The sequence below is a fragment of the Amblyomma americanum genome, chromosome 2 (assembly GCF_052857255.1).
Source record: "Amblyomma americanum isolate KBUSLIRL-KWMA chromosome 2, ASM5285725v1, whole genome shotgun sequence".
NCBI lineage: Eukaryota > Metazoa > Arthropoda > Arachnida > Ixodida > Ixodidae > Amblyomma > Amblyomma americanum.
This window is the reverse complement of record NC_135498.1, coordinates 78,419,978-78,429,351: the sequence shown is the minus strand read 5'-3', so window position 1 is coordinate 78,429,351 and position 9,374 is coordinate 78,419,978. Positions and strand designations below refer to the sequence as shown.

At 51.1% G+C, this 9,374-nt stretch overlaps 1 pseudogene; it reads right to left on the bottom strand.

Moving 5' to 3' along the window:
- Window positions 1–226: 226 nt before the first annotated feature.
- The window catches only part of LOC144119810 (uncharacterized), a 34,371-nt pseudogene continuing 25,223 nt past the window's right edge, over window positions 227–9,374 (bottom strand).

Sequence of the window (9,374 nt, the reverse complement as noted above, 5' to 3'; positions counted from 1 at the left end):
GCAGCCACAGTCCTGATTTGATTGATTATGGGAGCCAGTGTGAGTGGGATTGGCCGATCAAATATATGGAATAATTTGACCCTTCTTATTCTCCTTTCTACATAGATTCTCAATGAAGCAATCTCCTTAGTTTCCCTGACTTGTTGTTCAGAGAGGGCATTCCTGTGTAGAAATGATGGAATGTTAAGCTAACATTTTTACTTTCCAAAAGGTCCTCAATCAAGAACTACTTGTCTGCCATGACAGAATCATTTCTGCCAAACTTGAGGTTGGGAAATCCACTTTTCAGTACGGCCTCCCTGTCTGAGATAGAACCTGTGTACAGCTGTGTCACAAAGCTCACCAAGCCGTTTGGTGAAACACCAATGAGGTCTTTAATGGTATTTGAAGAAGACTTATAAGCAGAGCTGGAGCTCGATTGGAGAGACAGTGAGGAGAGCACCTCACACTTTATCTCTGTTGCATCCAAAATAACCCTTGTTGAATACGTGCTGAATGCTGCAGGCATTGTTGCGTCTATTACAGCTCTTGATACCCAGAGTGGTAGTTTGCAGAGTCTTATGTACATGAAGTTAATTCATGACACACATATACGTGACACTGTTGACTGAGTGATCCCAAATATGTGTGCCAGGTCTTCCTCGAAGAGGCCGAGATGAAGCCTTACAAGTACGAGGAACAGTTCATTTTCTGCTGTCAGCTTCCGCCGTCGGCCTCCGCTGGCTTTGATCTCAGCATTCCTCAAAACTTTACTCCCATTCTTTCGGGGTTTGATGTAAGTCATCAATGACAGAAAGTGCTGGTATGATGGTATTCCTGTGTAAGCAAGGAAGTCCTCGTTTGAGTGTTTAAAACGGTCAATGCCAAAGCTTGTTCTAATTTCTTCTTCAAGACGTGCAGTGAGGCGGCGATTTTCTTTGAGTGAAAAGTGCACCTCTGTCTTCGTCTAGAGCAGCTGCTCCTGAAGGACTTCACATTCATATTTCAGTCTGTCTATTTCATTTGCCTGTGCGGCAACCACACCCTCGATACGTTCCACTTCACTGATAAGCTCGCCACTACCTAATAAAGGGGTTGTACCAGAAGCAGGTGAACAGCAGGCGGTGCCTCTCTGTTTCAGGTGCTTCGGACTCTAGAGATGCTGCAGAAGATCGATCACTAGACTGGTCATCAAAAACGTCTGCTGCACTGTCTTCTACAGTCAGTGCTTAAGCGACAGCTTGACCTGAAATCTGACGTGCCAGTGGACAGGCGCTCAATGTTGGGTGATTTGCGAAGCTGTTGCTTTTTGCCAAAGCTGAACACACTGGGGCAGGCTGTTTGTCGCAATAAGTTGTTGCCGCATGATGCACCAGGAATAAAGTCTGATGGAAGGAAATGCCTTGAACACACTCGTGTGCATTTTGTCACCTTGAAGTATTTCCCTTCGTCCCGCTTGATGGCGATGATCCACTTTTTGTATAATGTGGCATCTCTTGGGAAGCGATGATAAAAAGCCTGCAACTTTCAAGAAATGTACATGTAGTTAAAACTTGTATCAACAAATCATTCATCAGTAACCTATATTTGCTATGCATGGATATTTTGAACAGCGCGTGACATTTAATAATACTCCGCCTGATGATAAACGTAGCTGAACGGCAACGGTGCAAGTGTTTGTTCCCAGGCTGTTGTGGTCAATATGCATATTTTTCCAGCGGGCACTTTCGATCGCGATTTTTCGCGATGCGGATTATTAAACAAATTGCGAGCGGCCGCAATCGTAGGCGATCGTGTAGAGCTCGGCAAACTCAGTGCGGTTCGGTTAGTTGGACCGCGTAAGAGCGATAATTGATCACGATCGTAAGTCCCCGTGTGCCACCGGCGCGAGAATGTGCGTCCACCGCTTTATCCGCGCTATCCGGCACCTCAATCGCACCGCGAAGGTTAGCCTGTACCTGAGCACAGCTCAGCATTAATGCAGGCCCTTGTGACCACGGGCTTACAAAACTGAGCGCCGTGTCCCTAATATTTACAGCATTTGCACATTCACAGCATCTGAATTTGCTCTAACGACATGACACGGCTGCTGCCACCGCTGTTGGGTAAAAAAAAAAGGTCGTGCTGCTGTACATCCAGATAACACGGACACACCGCGGGGTGACGCGAGAAGGAAAGGAAGCCTTTCACAACTTTCACGAACATCGGTTAAGGTACAAAAGGGTACTGCTCTAACCGGTATTGTCATTTGTAGTACACTCGAGGTTATTTTTTTTTCCCCGAGACGACTATTAATAAAAGGTACTGGGTACGTCCGATGTTTCCCTACCTCTCGGGCACGGATTACACGGGTGTGAAAGTAAATACCACGCACCTTGTTACCGCCGGGATCCTTGGGCCCTCGCTGTTTACACCAGGTGACACAGCAGTGCGTCGGCATTTTCGCTATACGATGTGGGTCGATCTGCGGCTTATGAATCCGCGCGGGTCTTGCGCATACAGTCTGCGCTTCCCATGGAGTAATGGCGGTTATGCTGCTTCCTCGCCGCTACCAAGATGGCCGACCTAACTCTCAACTTGTGAACAAGATGCAGCTGCGCATTTCGCATATGGTCTATTGATTGGCGCTACAAAGTAAAAAAAAATTACCAACATTCCAATATACACCTTGGTTTCCGTGACTGTTGGCTTCCTTAATATGTTTGTCAAACAAGCCCCTCATTTCATTTGCCTTCTCTGCTAATAGCTATACGGGGGTCTCGGTTCTGGCAGTATTGATGCCATAGGTAGCACAAGAGGGCTCTCGCACAGTTTCCGCCCTCGCCGTTAGATGACGTTCTACGTCACACTCGCGGTATAACAGGACGTCCTACGTCCACCGCTTTGGACGAGGGTGGCGCTGGTGAGCACTCTCAAGGTTCGCTTACACGCAAAACATAAATACCCGCGAAATCAGCAGACTGGACAGCCGTCGCCGTAGCTCAGTTGGTAGAGCACCGGACGCGATATTCGGATGTCGTGGGTTCGGATCCCACCGGCGGCATGGTTGTTTTTTCTGCTGTTTTATAAGTAATTTTCTTTAAACCAATTTATTGGCACTACAAATTAAAAAAAAATTACCAACATTCCCCTATACACCTTGGTTTCGGTGTCTGTTGGCTTCCTTAATATGTTTAATATCTTAATATCTTTTAATATCCTTAATATCTGTTTAATATCCTTAATATCTCACGGGAACTGCAGGCTCTTCAGGTAGGCCCTAAAACCTACAACTAAGCTCGAGGCGTTTCTCTCGGGCCGCACTGCCTCCCTGCACATAGATCAGGTTACCACATCCCCTTATACACTCGGAGAGCTCGGAACCCCTCTAGTGGCGGCCCTTTTTCCCCTTTTTTTAACGTTACTCTCATCCCCTAGCTCACAAACTGGCTCTAATCCCACACCTAAAGCATACCCTGTACACTGATGATATTACCACAAGGACCACTCATGGCTCTGACGGGGAAATTGAGGAAACTCTTCAGTTAGCAGCAAACACCATCTCCTCTCACGCGTCATCCATCGGGCTCGAATGTTCCCCATCTAAGTCCGCGCTCTTCCTTATTAGGCCAAACTCTGGCGCTAACTCGCCCATCCAAATCAATTTAAAAGGATTCCCTATCCGCATCACACCCGCCCTCTGCATTCTTGGCCTCCACTTGCAGGATTCTGGACGAAATGAACGCACCCTTAAAAGACTCAAGGTCTCCACGCAATCCATGTTGCACCTTCTACGCCGAGTGTCCTCCCTTAACAAGGGTTTAGACGAAGCGGACAACATGAAAGTAGTGCACGCATTTACGCTTAGGCGCATTCTGTACGCAACCCCATATCACAAATTGAACCGCACGGAAACCGAACGCGTGAACGCAATGATCCGCCTTGCGACTAAGGCAGCCCTAAACCTACCTCGTAGCACTAGCACAGCCAAACTTCTTGCACTAGGCATGCATACCATCATTCAGGAACTAGTTGACGTGCACCTTCAGACACAGTACCTTAGACTTGCCACGAGCGCCACTGGCCGCCATATACTCTCCTCCCTTCGCATCAACATACCCGCTAACCAGTAAACCCTTATAGCCATCCCTCGACACATCCATACACCTCTCGTTGTGAAACCCCTTCCTCGAAACGTCCATCCCCAATATCACATCCCTCGCCGCGTAGCTCGCGCTAATGCCCTCCATAAGTATTATGGGCAAGCCCACGATGCCGTTTGGGTAGACGCCGCATGTACAGCGCATGAAGCGGTAGCAGTTGCCTACAATCCAACCCTACCTCACCCCCTAACTCACCGTCTGCCCTCGGGCTCTGCGCCTGAGGAGGCAGAGACCGACATCGCCCTAGCCTTGCACATTTGGACGCCCAATACATCTTCAGCGACTCAAAAATGGTGCCCCGCCGCGGTGGCTCAGTGGTTAGGGCGCTCGACTACTGATCCGGAGTTCCCGGGTTCGAACCCGACCGCGGCGGCTGCGTCTTTATGGAGGAAAAACGGTAAGGCGCCCGTGTGCTGTGCGATGTCAGTGCACGTTAAAGATCCCCAGGTGATCGAAATTATTCCGGAGCCCTCCACTACGGCACCTTTCTCTCCCTTTCTTCTTTCACTCCCGCCTTTATCCCTTCCCTTACGGCGCGGATCAGGTGTCCAACGATATATGAGACAGATACGGCGCCATTTTCCTTTCCCCCCAAAACCAATTATAGGTATATATATACTTCAAAACGGCTCTGTCCAACTTTGCCAGGGACAGGATTCACGCCCCTGCCTGGCAATTGTTGAACACCCCTCCCCAAAATTTACCGCGCAGGGTAGAGCTTCACTGGGTGCCGGTACAGTGCTCTAGAATATGGGTAGTGGGTTCAGGGAGCGGCCAGCGGTAAGGCGACTTGTGTCAACGATACCAGATGGCGCCACCAGAGCATGGGTTGTATGAAATGCGGCGCGCCGCGCCGTGGATGCGCGCTGTGCATAGAATCGTCGGAAAAATAAGCAAGGCTCTGTCTTTTAAAACAGGTGCTACAAATAGGTGAAGCTGTACACAGATATTGTCGGCGAATCAAGAAAATTAGATGTAGTAGTAGCCAACAGCCGATAGCGCGGTGGTGCGGACGAGCGGCCCCGTTAATGCTTCGCAACGCTGATCGTGCTCTTTTGCAGGTACGGCTCCCATATTTCAACGTTAGTGCATAAGGAGCGCACTATATGCGGCGCCGGGCCCATCATCGCGTGAAAGCATCACCACCCTCTCTGACTCCACGCATTAATTTTCGCCCATTATTAGCTTGCAGTACACAGTACCACTGTAATCAGGTATGCGATGGCAGCTCCAGTATTCTGAAGGAACATCCAGCTTAGAAAAATCGTCCGGCACAGATGTTTCGTCAACTTCACAAGGGTCTTGATCGTTCGCCAACACGCTACTCTCAGTGTCAATGCCCGGACACCTCGATTCCTTGTTAACGTCGGAAGCATTACTTTGTGGTCTTTTCGCTTCATTAGGATATGTACTTGTGCTTTTCCTCTTTCTAGGCGGTCTCTGTAGCGGTGTTTTCTTTGACAGATAGCTCGGCGCGTTCGGCAGCAAAGTTGGCACCGCATTGGGTAAATGTTTCTACATTCCACGCGGGATGCGGACTTCTTTGCCGTCATGATGTGTATAAAGTCCCCCACAATGCATGATGGCTCGAAATGTAGCTCACACACACAGCAGGTTTCGTCCAAAACCTTATCTTTTCGATGAAGGTTGCGTTCCCACTGCTTCCGTCGGTTCTCATCCTTTGTCACAGCGAAGAGCGACGGCTGATCGCCTTTCGTCCACTGGTATCCCGTTTTGCACCCGGGAGCAAAACAATGCCGTTGACGCCGACGATTCGGCATGACCGTAGTCTTAACGCCGCGAACTCACAAAGAGAAAAAATGCATCGCACAAAAAGCAACAAACAGCTGCAGGCAGCTTGGCGGGACTGCTAGCCGCGCGCGCGGGCGCGCCGAGCCTACAGCCCACGCTACAACAGCGCCACCGCTTACATCCGGGACCTGTCGACACTCGCAGCCTCACCGCATCGCATGGAGCGTGCCGGCTCCTGAACCCACTACCCATATTCTAGAGCACTGTAGTGCCGGCTCACTCTGGGAACCCTGGAAACGAGGCTGCCGATAAATTGGCCCGAGGTTTGATTTGCCGGGCTCAGGACAGTCTCGGTCCAGGATTCTTGAGGGAGCGGGCGCGCACCTTTGCGGAGCTCACGCAAATACCCCGTTTTTGCCGTCGGACTTACCCTCCTCCCCACCCCTCTGTTACACACTCCCAACAGATCCTCTTCAGACGCCTCCAGAGCCGCTCTCTGTCATCCCCTCAGCTTTTATCCCACTATTGCGGCACATCCCCTGCATGCTCCCTATGCGGTGACCCCCACGCCACACTCTCCCATATCCTTTTCGGCTGCCCTGCTGACCCTCCCCCGCGGGGACAGCACGCCATCTCGAGCTGGGAGGACTGCGATGTCCTGCTTATGTCTGCAGACCCGACATCGCAGCTTGCTGCGGTGACTCGGGCTGCCGACGTCATGTCCCGGCATGACCTACTTGATGTAGTGCGGGACCGCGCAGTGGCCCAGGCACCCAGCTGGGTCTAAAACTCACTTGCTCAATAAAGTCTGTCTGTCTGTCTGTCTGTCTGTCTGTCTGTCTGTCTGTCTGTCTGTCTGTCTGTCTGTCTGTCTGTCTGTCTGTCTGTCTGTCTGTCTGTCTGTCTGGGGGGGAAATCCGACTGTGCAGCCTGCCCGTGGCCCCCCCTGCCACCGGATACGGGCCGGTGTAGTTTCGGCTACTAGGCTTTGTTCCGGTGCAACGCCAGCGGTGGGGATGGGTTGTCCGGGGCCCATCCTCTTGGGAGCTGCAGCGACTCCCACGGCTGTGAGGGCCAGCCGAATCGTGAGGTCCGTTGTCTGTGCGGAGGCAGGCCTGGAGGCAGACCAGGTTCGACCCACGAAATCCGGTAAAGGAACGTCAAAAATCAAAAACCTCCGCTCACGGGAACGAGCACGGCTACTAATGCTCGGTTTCTGGCTACGAAGAGGTCAGGTCCGCGCGGTAGCGTGCCGACGCACGGTTTCTCGCTACATAGAGGCCAGGTCCGCGCGGGCGTTCCGACAGCCCGAGCTCCTCGGAATCGATGTCCTCGGGGAAGCAGTCGTTGCGGATCGCTTATGATGGGTGGCATATTGCGGACGGCGAGGCTGACCCGGTCTTGGGGACCAACGGGGACGCCGAGGTAGAGGGTGTGCAGTAGGACCAGTGCGAAAACCGTCGATGTGTGGAGTACCGGTGGAGTAGGCCCGGCTTATCTCACCCTATGCCCGATTCTTGGTTCGTGGCCCGGGCGCCCAGCTTTGAATACTCCCTCCTCAGTAGGTGTGGAGCAAGCAAGGGGAGGAAATAAGTGCATGGTGGTTGGAAGGTAGCACAGGTGGGTCCCCCAGGGTTACCGCGTTATGGTGCCGAGGGCGAAGCGCCGATAGGCTGACGACCTGGGCATCTGTTGGCCGGATCACACCACACACACTTCCGGAGTCTGAAAAACCGCGAAACACAGTCGACGGCTAGTAACCGGCCGGTCCGATCCAACCCTTAAAATCGTGGAGGAGCAGGTGGCTGCGGACTCCAAGTTAGGAATTTTTTTTCTTTCTTTCCTGTCTCCGACGGTCGGAGCCAGGGGTGGTCGTGCATCCCATGGGGGAGCCGCACCATCGGAAAAGCTCAATGCCCTACCTGTCATGGCCAGGCAGGCCAGAAATGGAGTCGATAATAATAATAATTGGTTTTTGGAGAAAGGAAATGGCGCAGTGGAGTCGATGTCAAACGAAGGATCAGAGCAAAATCTCGCTGTCCCCATTCCCATCCCAATTCCCATAACCCTTTCCATATTCCAATTTCCCATACCATTCATCCCACCCCCTCCGCTACGTTCTAGGGGAGATCAGGGGAGTCTCCTCGGGCCCGTTCCCCAGGCGATGGGTCGCTTGTAGCATTTCCCCCCTTTTCTTTTATTTTTCCACCTACGGGTGGCAAAACGATGGATTGCCTTCGGGCCTTTTCATTTATTTTACGATTGGGTCAAGCCTGTTATACGTCAGTGGTGCAGGCAGGAGCTTATTGGTTTACATTCTTTTTATGGCAGCTCCACCATACTCTGTCTGTCTGTCTGTCTGTCTGTCTGTCTGTCTGTCTGTCTGTCTGTCTGTCTGTCTGTCTGTCTGTCTGTCTGTCTGTCTGTCTGTCTGTCTGTCTGTCTGTCTGTCTGTCTGTCTGTCTGTCTGTCTGTCTGTCTGTCTGTCTGTCTGTCCGTCCGTCCGTCCGTCCGTCCGTCCGTCCGTCCGTCCGTCCGTCCGTCCGTCTGTCTGTCTGTCTGTCTGTCTGTCTGTCTGTCTGTCTGTCTGTCTGTCTGTCTGTCTGTCTGTCTGTCTGTCAAATGAGCCCTCATTTCATTTGCCTTGTCTGCAATAGCTTAACGGGGGTCTCGGTTCTGTCAGTATTGATGCCATAGGTAGAATAATGGAGCTCTCGCACAGTTTCCGCCCTCGCCGTTAGATGATGTTCTACGTCACACTCGCGGTATAACAGGACGTGCTACGTCCACCGCTTTAGACGACGGTGGCGCTGGTGAGAACTCTCAAGGTTCGCTTACACGCAAATCATAAATACCCAAGAAATCAGCAAACTGGACAGCCGTCGCCGTAGCTGAGTTGGTAGAGCACCGGACGCGATATACGGAGGTCGTCGGTTCGGATCCCACCGGCGGGATGGTTGTTTTTCTCCTGCTTTATAATTATATATATATATATATATATGCTGGTGGAGGTCATTATACATAGAGCGCATTCAATAAAGCAGCGATAATCGTGAAACTATACACTGCGAATTCATCATAGGAATGAATACATATACCGTGATTGACAGCAAAAGTGTATGGTCAGGTGAACACATACAGCGAATAAATGTGAATGGCCGTGTCGTTGAATTTTACCGTGTCATGACAAGCCATGAACAGAGAGCACTGCGAATGGAGCCAGTGCATTCATACTAAAGAGGTTTTATGTTCCGATAAAGAGCCATCATTAGCACACGAGTTCTTAACGCGGATTCACATGGACATCGCGCGGATGGATAGGATTTGCTTGTCTTGAACGCTCAAAGATGCCTTCCACTCCGCTGGTTGCGCTAGGTTTCTATTTTCAACCCACGTTTGAGGCAGAAGATAGCACTATATTTATATCAAAACGAAAAGTATCTCCCCTGTGTACTGCAACCATCATTGCTCGTTTTGGATGAGTGGGGTGTTTTTAAAGCG